The sequence below is a fragment of the Mesoplodon bidens genome, assembly GCF_964165515.1.
Source record: "Mesoplodon bidens genome assembly, chromosome: 19".
Taxonomy (NCBI): Eukaryota; Metazoa; Chordata; class Mammalia; order Artiodactyla; family Ziphiidae; genus Mesoplodon; species Mesoplodon bidens.
The window spans coordinates 6580273-6604693 of NC_138179.1; positions in this window are offsets into that span (position 1 = coordinate 6580273).

The following is a 24421-nucleotide window of genomic DNA, read 5'->3' on the forward strand; positions in this document are numbered from 1 at the left end:
TGCTCTGAATCTCCTCTCCTCGTGCATCCCGAAACAGTGGTCTCTTGTCTCTTAGGCAGGTCCAGACTTTTCCCGGACTTCTTCCTGGCTAGCTGTGGCGCACTAGCCCCCTTCAGGATGTGTTCACGCAGCCAACCCCAGTCCTCTCCCTGGCATCCGACCTCCGAAGCCAGAGCCTCAGCTCCCAGCCCCCGCCCGCCCCAGCAGGTGAGCAGACAAGCCTTTCGTGCTGGTGAGTGCTGGTCGGCACCGATCCTCTGTGCGGGAATCTCTCCGCTTTGCCCTCTGCACCCCTGTTGCTGCGCTCTCCTCCGTGGCTCTGAAGCTTCCCCCTTGCCCACCCCCTGTCTCCACCAGTGAAGCGGCTTCCTAGTATGTGGAAACTTTCCCTCCTTCACAGCTCCCTCCCAGAGGTGCAGGTCCCGTCCCTATTCTTTTGTCTCTGTTTTTTCTTTCTTCTTTTTCCCTACCCAGGAACGTGGGGAGTTTCTTGCCTTTTGGGAGGTCTGAGGTCTTCTGCCAGCATCCAGTAGGTGTTCTGTAGGAGTTGTTCCATATGCAGATGTATTTCTGATGTAATTGTGGGGAGGAAGGTGATCTCCACGTCTTACTCTTCCACCATCTTGAAGGTCTCTCTCTTGAACTTTTGAGTGTCTAAGAATAGAGGAAATACTGACTCTCCCCCACCATCTGCTTCATCATCTGCCCTTGCCCTAGGTTGAAGGGGCTGTACTGGCCAGAAAAGCTGAGTCATATCCCAAACACAGAGGAATGACCAGCTCTCTAGGAAAACTAATAGAATTGGGGAAGCGGTGGCCAAAGGAGACTTTAGCCATAATTCTAGTGCTTGCTTTTTTGCAAAGAGAATGTATTTCAGTATTGCTCATATAATTAGAAATACTGGGCTAAACAAAACCCATAAGCACCTGAGTACATTTTACTATATTTCCCACTAACCTTTAACCTTTATTTATCACTTAACAATCTTTTGCTGGTTTTCTTACTGGGCTTAGATGGAATTCTGTTTTCTAACTCATCTTAAATACTTGTCTCAGAGTAATGTCCTTTGCAAGGTTCACATAGAAACTTCAGGACTTGAGGCTATTTTACCACCAAATGTCTACTCTGGCTTGTCCTGTCACAGTCACTACCCATCAAGTGACCCTGTTTGGGGGTTGGGTTAAGTAATGAGGTGTCCTGCCTCAGCTTCCGCTTCTTGTTTCTTCCCTCCTTCCTCTGTATGGTCCTGTAAGGATATCTCCAAACAAGGAGCCTCTGAGAAAAAGAGCATTTCACTGAAGAATCCAGCTACCCCAGCTATTAGTTTCTCATACAGCATAGGATCACCCCTTTAGCAACTGGTAATCTGCCTCTGAGAGAACAATTTATAAAATCTTCATTTAATCCAGAAACTTTTTTCTAAAAGGGTCAACATATCTAGCAGAATAAATGCTATCTTTAAGTCAAAATCCAATATTGAAGCCAAAAACATTTTGAAAAAGAACTATGTAATGTCTTTTTATCACAGTTCACTAAGAAGAGAGCAAACGGAGATGGGTTTAGGTCTAGGTTTGCTAAAAGGAAGGACCTTCTCAAAATATAGATTATATATCAAAACAGGTTATTAGAGATTGCCTTCCTTGAGGATCTTTAAAAATAGAATAGATAATTATTCTTCTTGAATGATTTAGGTGCAGACATTAGAAGCAAGAACTGAAATAAATGCTCTCCTTCAGTCCCCTATGGTTTGTCTAACCTATGATTTCTGACCACCCTTGTCCCCACCCACTGACTTTATCCCAGGTCATCGTGGCATAGCAGAGATGTGGAAGTTGATGAGAAGTAGACACTGGTAATGACATTTGGGCTACTTCACCACCAGAATTTAGAAGAAATGATTACGGTGCTCTGTCGGTCCACCAACTGAGCCGTTAGTGTAAGCTAGCAGTACAGCATAATCCTTCACTTATTTCTAGAATCTTGATGAATCCATCAATCCATTCTTGAACAAACGAAAGAAAATAGGTAACCCATCCCCAAAGAAATATGGTAAAGCTGGGATTCCAATCTGAGCATAATATTGATCAGAACACAACAATGATATTCTTTTCTTCATACTCCTAGATGATGTCCAACTCTTATTCAAAGTGTAATACATACGACAGTTTTAGAAAGGTGTTTGGTTTGTGGTGTACATTTATTGAAAATTCTATAGGATGCATGTGATCAGCATAAATCTCATAATATGAATTAGTTTTTCAAGAAATGTACCTTTCTTCATTTTTATTTTTATTTTTTATTTTTTATTTTATTTTTGGCTGCATTGGGTCTTCTTTGTTGCACGCAGGCTTTTCTCTGGTTGCGGCGAGCGGGGGCTACTCTTCATTGTGGTGCACGGGCTTCTCATTGCAGCGGCTTCTCTTGTTGGGAGCACGGGCTGTAGGCGTGCAGGCTTCAGTAGTTGTGGCACATGGGCTCAGTAGTTGTGGTTCGCGGGCTCTAGAGCACAGGCTGAGTAGTTGTGGACACAGGCTTAGTTGCTCCACGGTGTGTGGGATCTTCCCAGACCAGGGCTCGAACCCATGTCCCCTGCATTGGCAGGCGGATTCTTAACCACTGCACCACCAGGGAACCCCCTTCTTCATTTTTCTACAACTTAATTTCTCTCTTTCTTTAGTATCATTCTGCCAAGTGACAGATACTAAATCCTAGTCAGTTTAGGGTTCCCACTGCTCTTTTCCTCTGACATCTGGGGCCTTATATAGTGCCACAGCATCAGGGTGGGGATGGGTAATGTCTTGCTCTTGTTCATCAGTCTATGCTAGCATCTGCTGGAGTGTACCACACCCTGTCCAGTTCCTCTGTCTTTGGCCCAAGTGGCAGTTCCATTGTCTCTCTTCCTGACTGCAGAGCCTCTCTGGATACACTCTCTTTCCCTACTTCCATGTTCCCTCACCATTCCTGGACTCAGAAAACTAGGTGGGGTGTCTAAGCTTCTGCCCTAAGTCTGTGTTATTCTCAGGTGTGTGGAAAGCATTATGCTTCTCTCCACACCACACTGAGGCCCGAGGGATGCTTCAAGGCTGCCTCTGTCCCACCTGCCAAGGCACAGATATCTCCTCTATGCCCTCACCGTGCTGGGTGAGGAGGACTCTGGTATCTTGAAACCTCCTTGGGCTCTATCTGGGGATGCACCACAGGTTTCCTCTACCCCGTTCCTCACGCCACACGGGGAGAATTGGAAAAGGACCCCGAACTCTTTCTTAGGAACCCACCAGTGTCTAAACCTTCTTTTTTCCTTCGGATTTTCTCTCTTCATCTTCCAGTCCACGTAAACTTTATTTAGTTTCAGAGGTGGCACCTACAGATCTTCCAAATTGTCCATGCTCAGAGAGCCTCAGGGTTTGGGTTTGTCATATTCAAAAACCTTTTCTGCTGTAACAGCTCTTCTCCAAGGTAATCAGTGCTTCACAGTGTAGCTTTCAATGGGGGTATAACTGAACTAGCAGGAATTATAAACATATCTGTCAATATATCAAAATATGGTGCCCCACTATACTGTTATAAAAAAATTAATGACAAGAGGCAGTGAGAGCTGGAAGATTTCAGTGCCAGGTAAGAAGTAGAGCATCCCCTTCTCTCTCTTTCTCTCTGTCTGTCTCTCTGTCTGTCTCTCTCTCTCTTTCCCCCTTCTCCCCACCTCTGGTACCCAGCTGTTTCTTTTGGTTCAGTCTGATTTTAGTTTTTACTGCACTCTCAGGCAGGTATCTATTACTACATCAGTTGAGGTATACTTGATTGGCATCTGGAAAACCCTCTCCTGGGAAAAGGAGAGTATATTTCTCTGCTACTTCAGGGTTTGAGTTAGAGCCTAATCCTAAATCTTGAGAGGGGGTGTCCCTCAGTGGGTGCATGATGGCTGCCCACATACCCTTAGATAGGAAAACTGGCAAGAAAAAAGTAGAAATAAATGAATCTCCCCTTGGAAATTAGTTCTTTCAACAGATTGCGTTAGCACTTGGAATCACTGCCTTAACTACTAAAATTGATTAAATTAGCAGCTCTGTATTTTGCCAAGATTTTTATAGGCTTTTTTCCCCCTTCTCAACAAATTAAAACCTGGCTTGGAGGGGAGTGTAGTAGACTGGAGACATTTCTCCTCCTGTTGCTGGGGATGCTGGTGTAGCAAGCTTTTGACAGTTTTTAAAGAGAAACATTTAATTCTTGATTACTACTCCTTATATGTCTTATATCAGGACTGCAGTATGGGTATGTGGGAGGAAAACTGATGTAACATTGAAGAGTTTAATAAATATTTGTAATTTGGGGTTTTTAAATCATTGATTCACAGAAGTCTATTATTATTCTTATAAAAAAGAGAATTATTTCATGTCAAAGGTTATGCTAGATCTTTTGTAATATGTTAATGAGTTGAATAAAATATTCCATGATATAAATGTCAGACCTAGTGCAATCTAACAAATTTAAAACATTTTTAATTTGTCATAAAATATAATAACTGCTAACAATCATATTCACTGTGCAAAATGATAACACTCTCCAAAATTTAGAAAAGATATAATGTTCAACTTAAATAATGTAACAAAAGGATGTGGTAGAATGAAGAAGTATGTATTACGATGTTCAAAGTGATGTTATAATCTTGACTCCAATTCAAATGAAACACATATTTTTACTACTGTACTCGCAACATTTGAAGTATGCATTTTTGCTTGTGTTATAATTGGAAGTGAAAATAGGACACACACACACTATATATATATATATATATATATATATATACATATATATATATATATAAAAAATGATCACAGGGCTTCCCTGGTGGCGCAGTGGTTGAGAGTTCGCCTGCCGATGCAGGGGACACGGGTTCGTGCCCTGGTCCGGGAAGATCCCACATGCCGCGGAGCCGCTGGGCCTGTGAGCCATGGCCGTTGAGCCTGCGCGTGCGGAGCCTGTGCTCCGCAACGGGAGAGGCCACAACAGTGAGAGGCCCGCGTACCGCAAAAAAAAAAAAAAAAAAAAAAAAAAAAATGATCACAGCAATTTTTTTTTTTAAACTGACATGAATAAAAGCCCGAAAGGAAATCCAGTGAAGTATTATTAATGTTATCTTTTGGATGGTGGGTATATAAACACGATTTTTTATATCTTTCTCCTTTTTGACACTCTCAAAATCTTCTATAATGAGGATGTATTTCTTTTATATTGACCAAATGAATAAAAACTCTACTTTTAAAAGTAAGTATTTATTTCCCACACTGTCACTTTTGTTTATTAAGTACAATCTTTTCCTCCTTTATGCTCCTCATGATTGTTTGGGAAGGTGGTTTGAGCAAGAATTAAAGGCTAAAGTGGACTCTGAGATGCATCAATCTGCTCCCTACAGTGTTACTAGGAAGCAGGTATCAGAGCAAGGATCAAACACACTTTGGTCTTCAAAGTAATAAAGACACTGAATAGTCATAATTTCAGTTTAACTCTCCTCCCTCTTTGAGTAGATAGATGGCTTTGCCTTTGAACTGCCCACTGTAAGGATCCAGGTGTGTAAATGCTTAGATCTTTCTAAGGTTGACAACTGCTTCCCCTCACATTTCATTTGACACAATGATTTCAGTGTAGGAATGTCATGGTGTAAAGGGGTAGGGAAATATAAAGTGCTAAAATACGGTAAAGCACTACAGCTAAAAAGCTGTGGAGTTGCCTGTTGATTGCTGAGGTTTCTGCAGATTTTATCTGTACACCCAGTGAATTCTACTGATGAGGAAAGTAATAGAACCTGAACAACTAGGATCAAAAGGAGAGGATGTCTTTGATCATCCATTTGACTGAAAGTAGTAGTCACAATTTACTTGAGTATTTTGTAGGTGCTAAACTCGTCCAAAATAACTCTTTCTCATCTACTTTTAATGCAGTTGTTGGCATTGGTTTGTACAAAAAAATGTGTTTAAGAGTCTAGGAAAACAGGGACTTCCCTAGCGGGCCAGTCGTTAAGACTTCGCCTTCCAATGCAGGGGATGCAGCTTCAGTCCCTGGTCAGCTAAGATCCCACATGCCTCAGGGCCAGAAAACTAAACATAAAACAGAAGCAATATTGTAACAAGTTCAATAAAGACTTTAAAAATGGTCCACATCAAAAAATCTTGAAAGTAAAAGCATCTAGGGGACTTCCTTGGTGATGCAGTGGTTAAGAATCCGCCTGCCAATACAGGGGACATGGGTTCGAGCCCTGGTCCGGGAAGATCCCACATGCCACAGAGCAACTAAGCCCGTGCGCCACAACTACTGAGCCCGTGCTCTAGAGCCTGCGAGGCACAACTACTGAGCCCACGTGCCACAACTAATGAAGCCTGTGCGCTTAGAGCCTATACTCTGCAACAAGAGAAGCCACTGCAGTGAGAAGCCCGTGCACCACAGCGAAGAGTAGCCCCCGCTCGCCGCAACTAGAGAAAGCCCGCGGTCAGCAATAAAGACCCAACGCAGCCATAAATAAATAAATAAATAAATAAATAAGTCAGTCAGTCAGTCAGTCAGTCAGTCAGTCAGTCTAGGAAAACAGGCAAATGCATACCTTCTATTTCCCTACCACTATTTCTTCAGCCTCTATTCTTCCCCAGCCCTATAACTCTAAGAAAAATCACTATTTTATTAAACTTGTATTGAGAGACTTAGGGGAAATCCCTAGTGCTGTCTCTCAAAGACCATCTTTAAAATTTTATAAATAAATTATTTAAATGAATCTCCAAAGCTTGTTTCATTGTTTCCCTGTCAGAGAGGAGACCTTGGGTAATTATTTAAGATGTTAAGTAAAAGAAAGATCCAATGTATACAACAAGATGTAGAGTAGAAATCACAAAAATATAGGTTTCCAGGACAGAATGAGCCTTGATGGGTGCCCCACTTGAGAGTGTTCAAAATATGATATAGCTCTGAAGCCTGCCAAAAAAGACTCCCACCTATTTTTTTTTTTTTTTTTTTTTTTTTTTTTTTTTTTGGCTGTATGTGGGCCTCTCACTGTTGTGGCCTCTCCCCTTGTGGAGCACAGGCTCCGGACGCCAGGCTCAGCGGCCATGGCTCACGGGCCCAGCTGCTCCACAGCATGTGGGATCTTCCCGAACCGGGGCACGAACCCGTGTCCCCTGCATCGGCAGGCGGACTCTCAACCACTGCGCCACCAGGGAAGCCCCCACCTATTTTTTTTTACACTAACACCTTCTGCACCTCACAGAGTCCATGTGTTAGGACTAATTGACCAGGGCAGCAAGGAGGGAGAGGACAGGCTGGAATATTGGCTAAATGGGAAACTTTCTAGGTCTGGACCATGGTCAGGAGTGGATAATGACCCCCAAGTTCTGACAGGTGCAGTCAGTCAGGCCCAGGCAGATGGAGGTACAGGAATGGAACCAAGAGTAAAGAAATGGTAAAGAGTTGGATAATGAGTCTACCTGTAAGAAGGATTCTAAGAGCAGAGAGAGACCTGGTAGCCAGAAAGGGGTGGAGGGTTGGAATGGATAGACAAAGACAAAGTCAGGATCAGTTCCTCCTGTATAAAAGGGTGATAGTAATAAAACCACCCTCAAGATATTGTTGAAAGAATTAAATGAGGAAATGCCTGGAGAAAAAAAATAAACCAAAACCTCACCAGGTAACCAAAAGTGGATCCAGAGCAAGAAAGAGCATAAAAGAAATAAGCAAAGTAGATGCCCAGAGTGGATGTCCAGGATTCTTTGGTTTTTATGTGCCCAAGTTTTCTAATTAGTGCTCCTTCTCATTTCTAGAATCTCAAAGCCTTCTGAGACAGGTATGTGTCCTGTCATACCTTCCAGCTAACACCAACTCTACAGAAGTATGATTTCATCACCACAACTAAAGTCAGGTTCTACATAGCAAAGCTATTAATGCAGCCCCCAAATAATGTATATCAATGGCAGTTTGTTTTCATCTGCTTACTATTAACTCCCCATAGGGGAATAATCTTTTAAGCAAGTACATCGTCTCATACCTGTTCATAGTTTCTCAAAGCCAAAGGGATCATAAAAGACAGAATAGTCCAACACAATACCTGAACCATCTATAATATCCCTGTATTTGTTGTCTGGTGCTACATAAAAAATTACCCCAATATTTATCGACTTAAAACACAATTATTATCTCACACATTTCAGAGTGTCAGGAATCCTGGAGTACCTTAGCTGGGTGGTTCTGTTAACCAAAAACTGCATTCGCCCCTTGGTGGGTGTTGAACCAAAAGATACAACCAAGCCAAATATGGGAAGAAGGGACTTCTCTGGTGGTCCAGTGGCTAAGACTCCACGCTCCCAATGCAGGGGGACTGGGTTCGATCCCTGGTAAATAGATCCCATATGCCGCAACTAAGAGTTCGCATGCCGCAACTAAGACCTGGTGCAGCCAAATAATAAATAAATAAATAAATAAATTTAAAAAACCAAATAACAAATGGGAGAACACTAGGGGGATCTTTCCCAAAGCAGTGCCTCCCCAAACAGCAAAATTGGGGAAGTTTTAAGCTAAGGTACATGCATATTCATGAAAGGGCTTGGGCAGTCAACAGAGTCCAAGCTTGAGTTGATTGAAATCACAAGGGTCAGAAAAGGTCAACATCATCCATCCCTTAGGTTCCAGTTGATCTAGTGGTTGAGCACTTCAGGCTAATCTTTACCATTGAAACAGAACTGAGAGTCTTTACAATTGATATATTATCTTAGCTGTTGTTACTTCTCTTCCCTGATAATAGCCATTTGCTTCTGCATTCTTTTGTTCCCTTAAGATCATTAATTACTGAGACCTGTTCAACGGTAGCATTGTGGCCAGGCTTAGATCACAAAATGGCTTAGGCCAAAAATGGCTTCTCTTATGTCAAGAAAGCCTGTGTGATGAAGGTTCCATAAAAATGCCAATAATTTGGGGTTCAGAGAGCTTCCAGGTTGGTGAACACATCCATGTATGTGGAAGGTGATGCACCCTAACTCCACAGAAACAAGCTCCTGTGCTCAGGACCCTCCCAGACCTCTTCCTATGTATCTCCTCAGCTGGCTGTTGTCTGTATTCTTTATCATATCCTTTATTATGTAATAAACCAGTAAATATAAATGTTTCCCTGAGTTCTGTGAGCCATTCTAGCAAATTATCAAAGCCAAGAAGGGGGTCATGGGAACCCTGATTTATAGCCAATAGCCAGTCTGTCAGAAGTACAGGTGACAAGCTAGGACTTGTGATTGGCATCTGAAGTGTGGGGGGAGGGCAGTCTTGTGGGATGGAGCCCTTATCTTGTGAGATTTGATGCTAACTCCAGGTAGATAGTTTCAGAATTGAATTATAGGACACCCAGGTGACGTCACAGAAGATAGCTTTGTGGTGGAAAAACATCCACACATTTGGTGACTAGAAGTGTAAGAAGTGAAGTGTTCTGTGTGAGTAGTAAAGGAGAAACACACAGGAGGGAAGGGTGAGTTTTTCCTACTCACATGTATAGACCATTATCACTCACTTTAATTCTTAGGTTGTAAGTAGAGGGCTGAACCTAACTTTCTTGGATTTCCTAAACATTGGAAATTTCCTAAATTCCTGCATCTATATATCTATCTATCTAACTACCTACAACTTTATTGAGATGTAATTCACATACTATACAATTCAGCCACTTAAAGTGTACCATTCAGTGGTTTTTAAGCATATTCACAGATTTATGCAACCATCATCACTATTAATTTTAGAACATTTTTATCACCCCAAAAAGAAACCTCATACCCATTTAACCCAGTAAGCACTCCCCATTGACCCCAACCCCCTAGCAGCCCTAGGCAACCACTAATGTACTTTCTGTCTCTATAGATTATCTGTGCTGGACATTTCCTATAAATGGAATCGTATGGTCTTTTGTGATGGCTTCTTTCACTTAGTGTAATGTTTTCAAGACTCATCCATGTTGTAGCATGTATCGTTTTTTCATTCTTTCTTATTGCTGAATAATATTCCGTTGTATGGATATACACATTTGTCCATTCATCAGTTAATGGACATTGTATTGTTTCCATTTCAGGGCTATTATGAATAATGCTGTTATAAACATACATATACGAGTTTTTGTGTGGATGTATGTTTTCATCGCTCTTGGGTGGAATTGTTGGGTCACATAGTAATTCTATGTTTAATCTTTTGAGGGACTGCCAGACTGTTTTAAAGTGGATGAACCATTTTACATTCCCAACAGTAGTGAATAAGGGTTTTAGTTTCTCCACATCTTCATCAACACTTGTCATTATCTGTTTTTTGACTCACATAATGATGGGTGTTAAGTGGTATCTCATTATGGTTTTAATTTGTATTTCTCTAATGACCAATGTTGAGAATCCCTACGTTATGAGTATGTTTACATAATGTTGAATGTTCCCTAATGACGAACATCTTTTCATTTGCTCTTGGCCATTGTATATGTTTAGAGAAATGTCTATCCAGATCTTTTATTCATTTTTAGGTTGTTGGTTATTGGTCCTTTTTTCCTTTTTTTTTTCTTTTTTACTCTCTTAACTTTCATATATAACATACAGCACAGTTAATTATATTTATCATCTTGTACATTACATCCCTAGTATTTATTTATCTTATAACTAGAAGTTTGTACCTTTCGACTGCCTTCATCCCATTCTCCCTTCCAACACCCCTACTGGTCTTTTATTATTGAGTTGTAAGCATTTCTTAATATATTCTGGATACCAGTCCATTATCAGATATATGATTTGCAAATATTTTCTCCCATTCTGTTTGTTGTCTTTTGTCTTTCTTAATGGTATCTTTTGAAGCACAAAAGTTTTTAATTTTTGTGAAATCCAACTTACCTTTTTTTTCTTGTCAGTTGTGCTTTCAGTGTCATACCTAAGAAGGCTTTGCCTACCCCAAATCACAAAGATTTATTCTTGTATTTTCTTCTAAGAGTTTAATAGCTTTAGCACTTACATTTAGGTATATAATCAGTTTGAGTTGATTTTTGTGTGTGGTGTGAGGAAGGGGGTCCAACTTTATTCTCTTGCATGTTGATATTCAGTTGTTCCAACATCATTTGTTGAAAGACATTTTTCCTTTTAAATTGTATGTTATTTTGGGTAAATATTAATACTGTCTAAAATTTGTTGAGCACTCTGTATGTGCTAAGCACTGTCCCAAGGCTTTTACATATGTTACCATATTTAACCCTTACACTAATCTAAGGGACTTTATCTCCCTATGAGGCAGTGATTGGGGAAACAAGTATGGAGAGAAGAAGGAAGCTGGATGTTAATTGCTTCTCAATGGCAGAAGGAAGAACTAGAAAAAGGTAAACCCAGCTCTTTTATTCTTTTCCTTGCTTTTAATAACAATGGCAGTGACTAGACTCCCTGATGTGGATGGAATAATGTTAAGGGAAAAGCAAAAGCGAAGGATGGGATCTATTCAAATTCTACTTTGCTGCCATCAAGAAGAATGGTATACTGATCAGAAAAGGTGATAAGATGTTTAAGAGACAAGCAATGGTGGTGGTGATGCTTAGAGAATACTGTATGATCTCAATGAGTTTAAAGCTCTTGGCCCAGAGGGATTATAGCTAAGAATGAAAGATTTTACAGGTGCAGTAACTTAGTTGTTGGCATCATTTTCAGTGAAATGTGAACAACAGACATGCTGGAAGACTGAAGACTTGCTGGTTTTCAAAATGAATCAGGTGCTCAATTCTGTCAATCCTAGAAAAAAGGTTGGCAGCCAGTGCAGACAAAATCCTCGAATGGCTTTTAAAGTGGATGGTTTGTGATTATTTAGGAAGAGAAGTGGTGACCAGTGGGAGATGGCATGGGTTCACCATTCAAGTTGACATCAGTTCGTTAGTAATCCTCTATCTGTATGTGTACTAATAAGGTGTAATAGTTTGCAGTAACAGCTCTCCATAAATTATATTTTCAGGTTGAAAAACAATATTTGAAGGGATAGGATTGGCAATAATTTGAAGAAGTAATACTTCTTTTCCAACAACGATTTGGCACTTTAAATTTGAATAAGGTTTAGAAAAAGATTTTATTTCTGTGTATAACTGCATTCCCTTGTTGACATGATTAATTAGATCTGTTTACATAAGAACATAAATATTTTAGAGTAAAATCCAATTTAATAAATGAACAAACTTATTAAGATGTAATTACTTTTCTAAGTTCTGTGTTTTAAAAGTCATAATTAAAACGTGGATTGCAAACTATTCTACATGGAGCCTTCAGAGAGGTTTGGCTTATATTTCTGTAATTTTATTTGGTTTAAAGCTAAACATGCATTAATCTGGAGTGTAAGATTTATAATTGGAGTCATTTCATACTGATAAAGTAGAGTTTTATTAAAAACAAATTATTGGGACTTCCATGATGGTGCAGTGGTTAAGAATCCTCCTGCCAATGCAGGGGACACAGGTTCAGTCCCTGGTCCAGGAAGAGCCTACATGCTGCGGAGCAACTAAGCCCACTAGCCACAACTACTGAGCCTGCGCTCTAGAGCCCACGTGCCACAACTACTGAAGCCCATGTGCCTAGAGCCCGTGCTCCGCAGTAAGAGAAACCACTGCAATGAGAAGCCTGTGCACCATAACGAAGAGTAGCCCCTGCTCGCCGCAACTAGAGAAAGCCCACACAGCAACAAAGACCCAATGCAGCCAAAAAATAAAAGAAAACAAAAACGAAAAAACTGTTAAAACGAAAAACAAATTATTGTTTAAGGTGGGGAAATGGGGAAGAAAAGCATCTCAAGTGGAAGGAATTTCTGATTGGGCTTCATGTTTCCCCACACATAAACATATATTATTTATGGACGTAAAGTATGGATGTAAATATGGATAGTATGAATATAAGTAGAAATAGTACAAAAGTGTGCATGGAAGTAATATAAGTCAGCTTTAGGATTGTGATTATCTCTGGAGAGATAGGAAAGAGGAAGGGAGAGTTTAGGGCTTTAGTTTTACCTATAATATTTCACTTCTAAGAAGAGTAAGAAAGAGGGTGGGTTTCTCTTTTTATTTTCTGTATGTTTGAAATATTTCATTAATTGAAAATTTGAAAACAAAAAAGAAAAAAAGCAGCTTAGTTTTGATTTTCTAAAGGATCAAAGTGTCTACCTCCTGTTGATTTGAAAATATGGTTAAATAAGGCTTAAAAGGTGCCTAGAGAGTTTATTTTTGTAATCTTAGTATATACTACTAATAACAACAGCTGCCTTTGATTAAGTACAGTATAGTATGCCAGGCATTATGTGAGGTGCTTTAAATAAGCTCTCTATTGCTCTAACAGTGACTGTGTGAAGAAGGTAGTTCCTTCATTCACATTTAACAGATGGCAAGGTGAGCTATAGTTCCAATCTATTACTGATGATAAAATATGCTAAATGAAAATTCAGACTTCCAAATGTCAAGTTTAATATCCCAAAGATAATTTCTCATGTAATAGTTTTCTTTTTCCCAAGTATTATCTCTACATTTTAATATGTTTACTTGAGAAAAATAAATATGGATGGGAAAAAGAAGATAAAAATTGCCTATAATTTCACTGTCACTGAGAGAAAATTACTGCTAGATCTTGGTAGGCGCCCTTTCATATGTTTTCCATGCATAAATTTGTATGATCTTTCAAATGCTTTGAGAGGGAACTGTGTCAGGAATTTATTATTATTGCTTAATGGCATATAATATATTGGGTTGGACAAAAATCCCCAAATAGAATAAATTTTAAATCTGACTTTTTATTCCATACATGTTTATATTTTTAAAAGCAGAGTTTAGGGCTTCCCTGGTGGCGTGGTGGTTAAGAATCTGCCTGCCAATGCAGGGAACATGGGTTCGATCCCTGGCCCGGGAAAATCCCATATGCCGTGGAACAGCTAAGCTCGTACGCCACAACTACGTTAGACTGCACTCTAGAGCCCGCAAGCCACAACTACTGAGCCCAAGTGCCTAGAGCCTGCGCTCCACAACAAGAGAAGCCACAACAATGAGAAGCCTGCACACCGCAACGAAGAGTATCCCCCGCTTGCCACAACTAGAGAAAGCCCGCACACAGCAACGAAGACCCAACACAACCAAAAATAAAAACAAATAAATTAATTAATTTTTAAAAGAAACCAGAGTTTAAAACTAAAAAAAAATTTTTTAATCTATAAAACATATGAAAAACAAATTAGATAGGTTACTTTTTTTTAAATCCTCGCAGGGAATTCCCTGGTGGTCAAATGGTTAGGACTTGGCGCTTTCACTGCCGGGGCCCAGGTTCGATCCCTGGTCCGGGAACAAAGATCCTGCAAGCTGCATGGTGCGGCCAAAAAAAAAAAAAAAAAAAGAATAAATAAATAATCCTGGCACTTACTATAACAATATATCTAATGCAAAGACCAACTGGACAATTAGTACATTATATCTGCCAGTAAATTTTGGAATCAATAATGAGGATGTTACTTACTGTGGATAGTTTATTTCAAAGGGCAGGTGGCTCTTCATTTTAAGAAAAAAGGAAAATGGCTGTATAAAATATGAAAAGCAGTATTTCTAAATTTTAAATTTCAATCTTGCAGTTGTAATCCAAAATGCTCAAAAGAGAAAAGCAAAAGTTAAATTGAGAAAAGGTACAACTTATATATTGTTTCTAAAAATCCATATAGAGGGCTTCCCTGGTGGCGCAGTGGTTGAGAGTCCGCCTGCCGATGCAGGGGATGTGGGTTTGTGACCCGGTCTGGGAGGATCCCACATGCCGCAGAGCGGCTGGGCCCGTGAGCCATGGCCTCTGAGCCTGCACATCCGGAGCCTGTGCTCCGCAATAGGAGAGGCCACAACAGTGAGAGGCCCGCGTACCACACACACACACAAAAAAATCCATATAGATATCTTATATATTCCCCAAATTTCTTTGCTTAATTCAAGAAATGTGCCATAAAGATTAACATGACATTTCTCTGCTCTTCATTCCTGGAGAATATCCCCATAAGAAATGAAACATTCATTAACAAATATTTATTAAGTACCCTCGTATTCAAGGTATTATGCTTTCATCAATTACATAAATCCAAAGTAACAGTGCAGTTTTAGACCACCCAGGTAGGATTTGTTATGTGTCATGGACAGGAAACATTGATTTCTACTTTTTTTTTTTTTTTTTTGCGGTACGCGGGCCTCTCACTGTTGTGGCCTCTCCCGTTGCGGAGCACAGGCTCCGGACGCGCAGGCTCAGCGGCCATGGCTCACGGGCCCAGCCGCTCCGCGGCATGTGGGATCTTCCCAGACTGAGGCACGAACCCATGTCCCCTGCATCGGCAGGCGGACTCTCAACCACTGCGCCACCAGGGAAGCCCGCCCTCTACTTTTTTTTCCAATTTTTTTTATCATGGTAGTGTAGATATAGCATAAAATTTACTGTTGTAACTGTTTTTGTGTATAGTGCAGAGGCATTAAATACAATGATATTGCTATGCAGCCCTCACCACCATCTATCTCCAGAACTCTTTTCATCTTGCAAAAGTGCAACTCTAAACGCCTTAAACAATAAGTCTCCATTCCCTCCTCCCCTAGCCCCTAGTAACCACCACTCTACTTTCTGACTCTATGAATTTGGCTAGTCTAGGTATCTCATGTAAGTTGTAGCATACAGTATTTGTCTTTTTGTGACTGGCATTTCACTTAGCAAAATGTCCTCAAGGTTCATCCATGTTGTAGCATATGTCAGAATTTCCTTCCTTTTTAAGGCTGAGTAATATACCATCGTATGTATATAGCATATTTTGCTTATCCATTCATCTGCTGATGGACACTTGAGTTGCTTTTATGTATTAGCTATTGTGAATGATGCTGCTATGAGCATGGGTGTACAGATACCCCTTCAGGACCTTGCTTTCAATTCTTTTGGTTATATACTCCAAAGTGGAATTGCTAGGTACGTGGTAATTCTATTTTACTTTTTTTAAGAACTTCCATATTGTTTTCCATAGACACTGTACCATTTAATATTCCCATCAATGCACAAATGTTCCAATTTCTCCATATCTTTGCTAACACTTGTTTTTTTTTTTAATTGTGGCCATTCTAATAGGTGTGAGGTGGTATCTCTCTGCAGTTTTGATTTATATTTCCCTAATGATAAGTAATTTTGAATATCTTTTCATGTGCTTATTGGCTATTTATATATCTTCTTTGGAGAAATGTCTAGTCAAGTCCTTTGCCCATTTTCGTGTGTGTGTGTGTGTGTGTGTGTGTGAGTTTTAGGAATTCTCTATATATTCTGGATATTAATCCTTTATCAGACATATTTACAAATATTTTCTCCCATTCTTTGGGTTGATCTTTTACCGTCTTGATTGTGTCTTTGCACGTAAAACATTTTTAATTTTTATGAAGTTGTCTCTTTTTCCTTTGTTGCCTGTGCCTTTAGTGTCATATCCAAAAAAAACATTGCCAAGTCAAATGTTATGAAGATTTTGTCCCATGTTTTCTTCTAAGTGTTTTACAGTTTTAGGTCTTACCTTTAGGTCATGGATCCATTTAGAGTTAATTTTTGTACATGGTGTTAGGTAAGGGTCCAACTTCATTCTTTTGCATGTGGATATCCAGTTGTTCTGTTCATTATTGAGAATGGGATATTGAACTCCAGCTGTTATTGCAGAACTACTTCTCCCTTCAGTTCTATCAATCTTTGCTTCATATATTTTGGTGGTCTGTTATTAGGTGCATGAATTTCTATAATTGTTATATCTTGTTGTATTGAACCTTCTATTAATATATAATGTCCTTTATCTCTTATGAGTTTTTTTGATTTAATATCTATTTTGTCTGATATTAGTATAGCCATTATACTATTGCATGGATTTTCTTTTCCATCCTTTCACTTGCAACCTATTTATGTCTTTGTACCTAAGGTGAGTTTTGTAGACAGCATATGGTTGGATCATGTGTTTTTATCCATTTTGCCAATCTGTCTTTTGACTGGAGAATTTAATCCATTTACATTTAAAGTATCAATAACTACTGGTAAGGAGGGATTTACTTGTCATTTTGCTATTTGTTATCTATATGCCTTATAGCTTTTTGGCCCTCATTTCTTACATTACTGTCTTTTTTGTGTGTTTAGTTTGATTTTTTTTGTAATGAGACATTTAAATCATTTCCTTTTTTTGTAAATTCTTTAGCTGTTTTCTTTGTGGTTACCATGGGAATTACAGTTAACATCCTGTAACTTTAGTTATAACACTCTAATTTGAATTTATACCAGCTTACCTTCAATAACATACAAAACTTCTGCTCCTTTAACAGTTCCATCTTTATCTCATTCAGTTGTTGATGTCAGAAAATTATACCTTTATACATTGTGTGTCTAAAAACATAAGTTAATAATATTTTAATGTATCAGTCTCTTAAATTGTGTAGAAAACAAAAAGTGGAGTTACACAATATTAACTTTTTTTTTTTTTTTTTTTTTTTGCGGTACGCGGGCCTCTCACTGCTGTGGCCTCTCCCGTTGCGGAGTACAGGCTCTGGACGCGCAGGCTCAGCGGTCATGGCTCACGGGCCCAGCCGCTCCGCGGCATGTGGGATCTTCCCGGACCGGGGCACGAACCCATGTCCCCTGTATCGGCAGGCGGACTCTCAACCACTGCACCACCAGGGAAGCCCAATATTAACTTTTTTAACTGCCCATGTTTTTACCTTTACCGAGATCTTTATTTCTTCATATAGCTTTGAGTCACTGTCTAGTGTCTTTTTGTTTCAAGCTGCAGGACTCATTTTAGTATTTCTTGCAGGCAGGTCTAGTGGTCACAAATTCCCCACAGTTTTTGTTTATTTGGGAATGTCTTAATTTTTTCCTCACTTTTGAAGGTCAGTTTTGCCAAGTATAAGCTTCTTGGTTGACAGTTTCTTCTTCTAGCACTTTGAATATATCAGCCCACTGATTTCTGACCTCCAAAATTTCTGATGAGAAATCTGCTAGTTATCTTTACTGAGGATCCCTTGTATGTGACGAGTTGCTTCCTCACTGCTTTCAAAATTCCCTCTTTGGCTTTGGGCAGTTTGATTATAATGTATCCTGGTGTTTGTCTCTTTGAGTTCATCTGGGAGTTCATTGAACTTCTTGGATGTTTATATTCAGGTATTTCATGAAATTTTATAAGTTTTTAGCCATTATTTTTGCAAATATTCTCTCTGCCTTTTTATCTTTTTCTTCCTTTTAGGACTTCCATGATGTGTATGTCAGTCTACTGGATGGTATCCCGTAATTCCCTTAGGCTCTGTTCACTTCAATCTTTTTTCTCTCTGTTTCTCGGATTCAATAATTCCATTGTCCTGTCTTAAACTATGCTGATTCTTTTTTCTGCCAGCTCAAACTTGCCTTTAAATCTTTCTAGTGAACTTTTCATTTTAATTATTGTACTTTTCACCTCCAGAATTTCTTTCTGTTTCTTTTAAGGTTTTTATCTCTTTGCTAATATTTCCATTTTGTTCATACATTGTTTTCTTTTTTTTTACTGAGGTATAATTGACATATTAATTTCAGGTGACATCATAATGATTCAATATTTGTATACACTGAGAGATGATCACAATAAGTCTAGTTACCAGCTGTCACCATACAAAGTTACAAAAAGATTTTTTCTCGTGATACGAATTTTTAAGATTTGTTCTTATGGCAACTTTCAAAAATGCACTATAGGGCTTCCCTGGTGGCGCAGTGGTTGAGAGTCCGCCTGCTGATGCAGGGGACACCGGTTCGTGCCCCGGTCCGGGAGGATCCCACGTGCCGTGGAGCGGCTGGGCCCGTGAGCCATGGCCGCTGAGCCTGCGTGTCCGGAGCCTGTGCTCCGCAACGGGAGAGGTCACAACAGTGAGAGGCCCGCGTACCGCAAAAAAAAAAAAAAAAAAAAAATGCACTATATTACTGACTATAGTCACATGCTGCACATTACATCCTCAGGAGTTATTTATTTTATACATTGTTTTCTTGACTTTCTCCACATATTTCTTTAGTTCTTTGAGCATCTTTAAGACAGTTGTGCTAAAGTCTTTGTCTAGTAGATTCACCATCAGGTCTTTTTCAGGGACAGTTTCTGTTTTTTGTTTTTTTCCTTTTTTTTTAATAAAGTTATTTGTTTACTTATTTATTTTTGGCTGCATTGGGTCTTCACTGCAGCATGTGGGCTTTCTCTAGTTGCAGCGAGCGGGGGCTACTCTTCATTGTGTTGCGCAGGCTTCTCTTGTTGCAGAGCATGGGCTCTAGGCACGCGAGCTTCAGTAGTTGTGACATGCGGGCTCAGTAGTTGTGGCTCGCGGGCTTAGTTGCTCCACAGCACGTGGGATCCTCCTAGAATAGGGATCGAATCTGTGTCCCCTGCATTGGCAGGCAGATTTTTAACCACTGTGCCACCAGGGAACTCCCTGTTTTTTTCCTGTGAATGGGCCATCTTTTCCTGTTTTTGTATACTTTGTGGGTTTTTTGTTGAAAACTGTACATTGAATCTTATACTCTAATAATTAGAATCTAATAATGTGATAACTCCGGAAATCAGGCTCTTCCTGTTTTTGGTTATAGTTTTTGGTTTTTTGATTATTGCAGGCTCTCTCTGTGCCAAGGATTAGCCTGAGGTGTAAACTTTAGGTCTGCTCAGGTCTTTTCTGAGCATGGGGCTTCCCCTGGCCATGCATAGTGACTTTCTAATTTTTCCTGTATTTGTGGTTGCTTTTTTTTTTTTTTTTTTTGCGGTACGCAGGCCTCTCACTGCTGTGGCCTCTTCCGTTGTGGAGCACAGGCTCCGGACGCACAGGCTCAGCGGCCATGGCTCACGGGCCCAGCCGCTCCGCGGCATGCGGGATCCTCCCAGACTGGGGCACGAACCCGTGTCCCCTGCATCGGCAGGCGGACTCTCAACCACTGTGCCACCAGGGAAGCCCTGTGGTTGCTTTTGAATGTCCTAGTCTGGCCCTTTAGATCCCCTGAAAATCACTTCACTTGGTGGGGGGCATTTACAACAAGGGGTGTGGTGTGTCCAACAACAATGGCCACAGCCTCTTTATCTTCATCTACGGATTAGAAGCAGCAATCAGTGATTAGAGCACAGATCCCTGATATTTGGAGGACAGGGTTTTTTTTTGCCCACTCTGGCTTCGGAAATCTGTGTACAGTCTGCTTCAGAAACACATGCATAGCTACCTGCAATGGGGCTGAAGTGTGGGGGATGCTTAGCTGCTACTGTGCTAAGAGCTGAAATTGACAAAAATTAACCACAATTTACCATTCACCTTTCCTCTGGAAGTTGTGAGCCTTCCTCTAGAGTTCCAAAATTACATCAGACAGATTCTTCCAGTACCATTGTTGTCTAGATGGGGAGACATATTTCTGTTGCTTTCTACTCTGCCATCTTCCCAGAATCCACTCTCTTAATTTTTTTAAAGCTATTGAGTGCTTACTATGTACCAGGCACTGTTCTAAACATCTAGTAGTTTATTGTAATTTTTTTCTCATTTTAAATAAACATATACTTTTACACCTAAAAGTGTTTTTTTTGTTCTTGTAACTTTGCATTCTTTTTCTTTGTTTTTTTAAATGTAGAGTGTATCTTTATATATATATATATATATATATATATATACATTTATTTATTTATTCATTTATTTTGGCTGCACTGGGTCTCAGTTGCAGCACTCGGGATCTTTGTTGTGGTATGAGGGATCCTTAGTTGCAGTATGTGGGACCTTTAGTTGTGGCATGCAAACTCTTAGTTGTGGCATACATGTGGGATCTAGTTCCCTGACCAGGGATCAAACCCGGGCCCCCTGCATTGGGAGCTCGGAGCCCTAGCCACTGGACCACGAGGGAAGTCCCTGCATTCTTCTTCTTAAAGAGCATCCCCAACATTTTATAGATTTCAGGATACACAAAGCTTGAATCTGCCCCTGCTGTGGCATCAAGAAAGTGACATGCTTTAATTCAAAATGATCCCTAAATTGTCTAATCTTCAGCGTGGGCCCTGACTTTCATTTTTGCTTCTTGAACACATTATTATCCCTATCCAACTCTCTGCCAATAGAAAAGTGTTACAAGATCTGGAAGGCAAGCTCACTGAAACACATTACCTTTTCCCTGCTGATAGAGTAAACTTCTAGGGTTGCCAGAATTAGCAAATAAAAATATAGGATTCCCAGTTAAATTTGAATTTCAGATAAATGTTACATGGGACATACTAAAAAATGTTGTTTATCTGAAATTCAGATTTAAGTGGCAACCTGTATTTTATCTGGCAACTCTATGAATTTCTCAAAAATAGTCCCTCCAGTACAAGAATTAAGTTTTATCTTTCTATAGAACTAGAACAGTTCTCAGATCAATGACAGTGGTGTTGAATACTAACATAAGTGGCTTTTCTTAACCTTTTCTGAGAAATAAATATCTAATGCAATTTATGTATCTTCTTCCCAGAAAAATGCACAAAAACAAAACACTTTGCCCACAGTTTCAGAGCCCTAAGCCCAACTTGTAAACTGTGCCCTCCTGCCCTCCCCCAACTCAGATCCCTTATGTAGAGCTCCTCGTTTGTATAATGTTTTATGATTTACAAAGTACTTTTATCTTTACAACAGTCTTCTAATAAAACTAGCCCATTTTGTAGATGAAGAAACTGAGACTTGCATACCCAGTAATTATGATTAGAGCTTAAAGTCAGTTCTTCCCATTTCAGTTCATGGGCTCTTTGCACCATGCTAGCCTGCCTCATAAGTCTTCCCTCTTAAAATGTTCTGCTTTCTGCCAGTTTTTTTTTTTTTTTTTTTTGGCTGCCCTGCACAGCTTGTGGGGGATCTTAGTTCCCTGATCAGGGGTTGAACCTGGGCCCACGGCAGTGAAAACACCGAGTCCTAATCACTGGACTGCCAGGGAATTCCCTTTACCAGTATTTTTTTATGAAAGCCAGAGTGAAAGAGTGAAAAGGACATTCGGATGAGGAGTCCTGGGTACTAGTCTTAGTGCCTTCACTAAGAAGCTATATGACTGACTCCTGGTTTCCAGACAGCCTGCTCTCATCCTTTCTCGAGAGCATATTTCCCCTTTTGCTTAGTAAAACTGTTGCTACTTAATACTGCAAAAAACAAACAAACAAACAGAAAAAGAAGCTATATGACTTTGGCCGAGACACTTTACCTTTCTGGGCCTTAGCTTATCTATCTGTACAATAAAGGGGCTGGACAACATTCTCTGAGAAGTGCTAATATTCTGTGATTATAAAGGCCCTTCCATTGTCCCAATTTTCCTAGCAGGCCAAAATAAAACCTACTTTTTATTATTTTATTATTTACTCTGACCTTCTAAGGTGCAGAGATTGCAGATGTACTCATAGGAATTTGGGGTTGAAAAGGCTTAGGAGTCAGAGAGATATGAAGTTGCTCTACTTGGGGGCGGTTCCAGGAACTATAGTATAAAAAGTTCTGTCTCCACCCAGTTCTGTTTCCAGCCAGGGTATGAAGGGAGTCTCAAGGCACAGAGGAGTGGGATGAACCCCCCATGCAGACCGTTGGTTTGCAGTGGGAGAAGAGCATTGCTATAGTTAAATTCTAAGCTTTGCTTTTACCATCACTCTTTGGCTCAGAGCCTAAGTGCTGGGAGATCCCACTCAGATCATCAGCCCTGTTCAACTGTCCTTGACTACGTTACATGGAGCAAAGGACTTAGAGCCACTAGTACTTCAGGTACTTTCCCACTTCAGGATTTAAAGGGAGGCTCTTTCCTTGTGGTTCAAGGGGAGAGGATCCTGGATTCTCTTCCCTGGTACCCCAGAGAGCAACAAACTAAATTCCTGTGCCAAAGGCTGTATTTTCTTCCCAAACATTGGTCCAACATGGCTGAGCCTAATAAACATTTGATACCTCATGGGAATCCTAACTAATAACCTTAAGTAAAAATAACGTGTCAAGAAATATCTTGGCAGCCATCTTAGTGGGTTTTCCAATTTGGAAAAGTTTCTAAGAAATCCTTACGAACCAAATTGCTATGCCTCACCTTCATGGTGGTGAAATGGTCAGAGTCAGGAAATGCCATTCCAAAGAGAGAACACAGCATAAGAAATCAGAGACCTGCTTTGGAAGTTTTAGCCATGGCAATCGGAGAAGAAAAAGAAATAAAAGGAATCCAGGGCTTCCCTGGTGGCGCAGCGGTAGGGAGTCTGCCTGCCAATGCAGGGGAAACGGGTTTAAGCCCTGGTCTGGGAAGATCCCACATGCCGCGGAGCAACTGGGCCCGTGAGCCACAACTACTGAGCCTGCGCATCTGGAGCTTGTGCTCTGCAACAAGAGAGGCCGCAACAGTGAGAGGCCTGCTCACTGCAATGAAGAGTGGCCCCTGCTCGCCGCAACTAGAGAAAGCCCATGCATAGAAACAAAGACCCAACACAGCCAAAAATAAATAAATAAATAAAATTATAAAAAAAAAAAAAAAAGAGGAATCCAAATCGGAAAAGAAGTAAAACTGTCACTGTTTGCAGATGACATGGTACTATACATAGAGAATCCTAAAGATGCTACCAGAAAACTACTTGAGCTAATCAGTGAATTTGGTAAAGTAGCAGGATACAAAATTAATGCACAGAAATCTCTTGCATTCCTATACACTAACAACGAAAACTCTGAAAGAGAAATTAAGGAAACACTCCCATTTACCATTGCAACAAAAAGAATAAAACACCTAGGAATAAACCTACCTAAAGAGACAAAAGACCTGTATGCAGAAAATTATAAGACACTGATGAAAGAAATCAAAGATGATACAAACAAATGGAGAGATATACCATGTTCTTGGGTTGGAAAAATCAACATTGTGAAAATGACTATACTACCCAAAGCAATCTACAGATTCAATGCAATCCCTGTCAAACTACAAAGGACATTTTTCACAAAACTAGAACAAAAAATTTTACAATTTTTATGGAGACATAAAAGACCCCGAATAGCCAAAGCAATCTTGAGAAAGAAAAACGGAACTGGAAGAATCAGGTTCCCTGACTTCACACCATACTACAAAGCTATAGTAATCAAGACAGTATGGTACTGGCACAAAAACAGAACTATAGATCAATGGAACAGGATAGAAAGCCCAGAGATAAACGCACGCACATATGATCACCTTATTTTTGATAAAGGAGGCAAGAATATATAATGGAGAAAAGATAGCCTCTTCAATAAGGCTAGTAGTGCTGGGAAAACTGGACAGCTACATGTAAAAGAATGAAATTAGAACACTCCCTAACACCATATCCAAAAATAAACTCAAAATGGATTAAAGACCTAAATGTAAGGCCAGACACTATAAAACTCTTAAGGAAAACAAAGGCAGAACACTATGACATAAATCACAGCAAGATC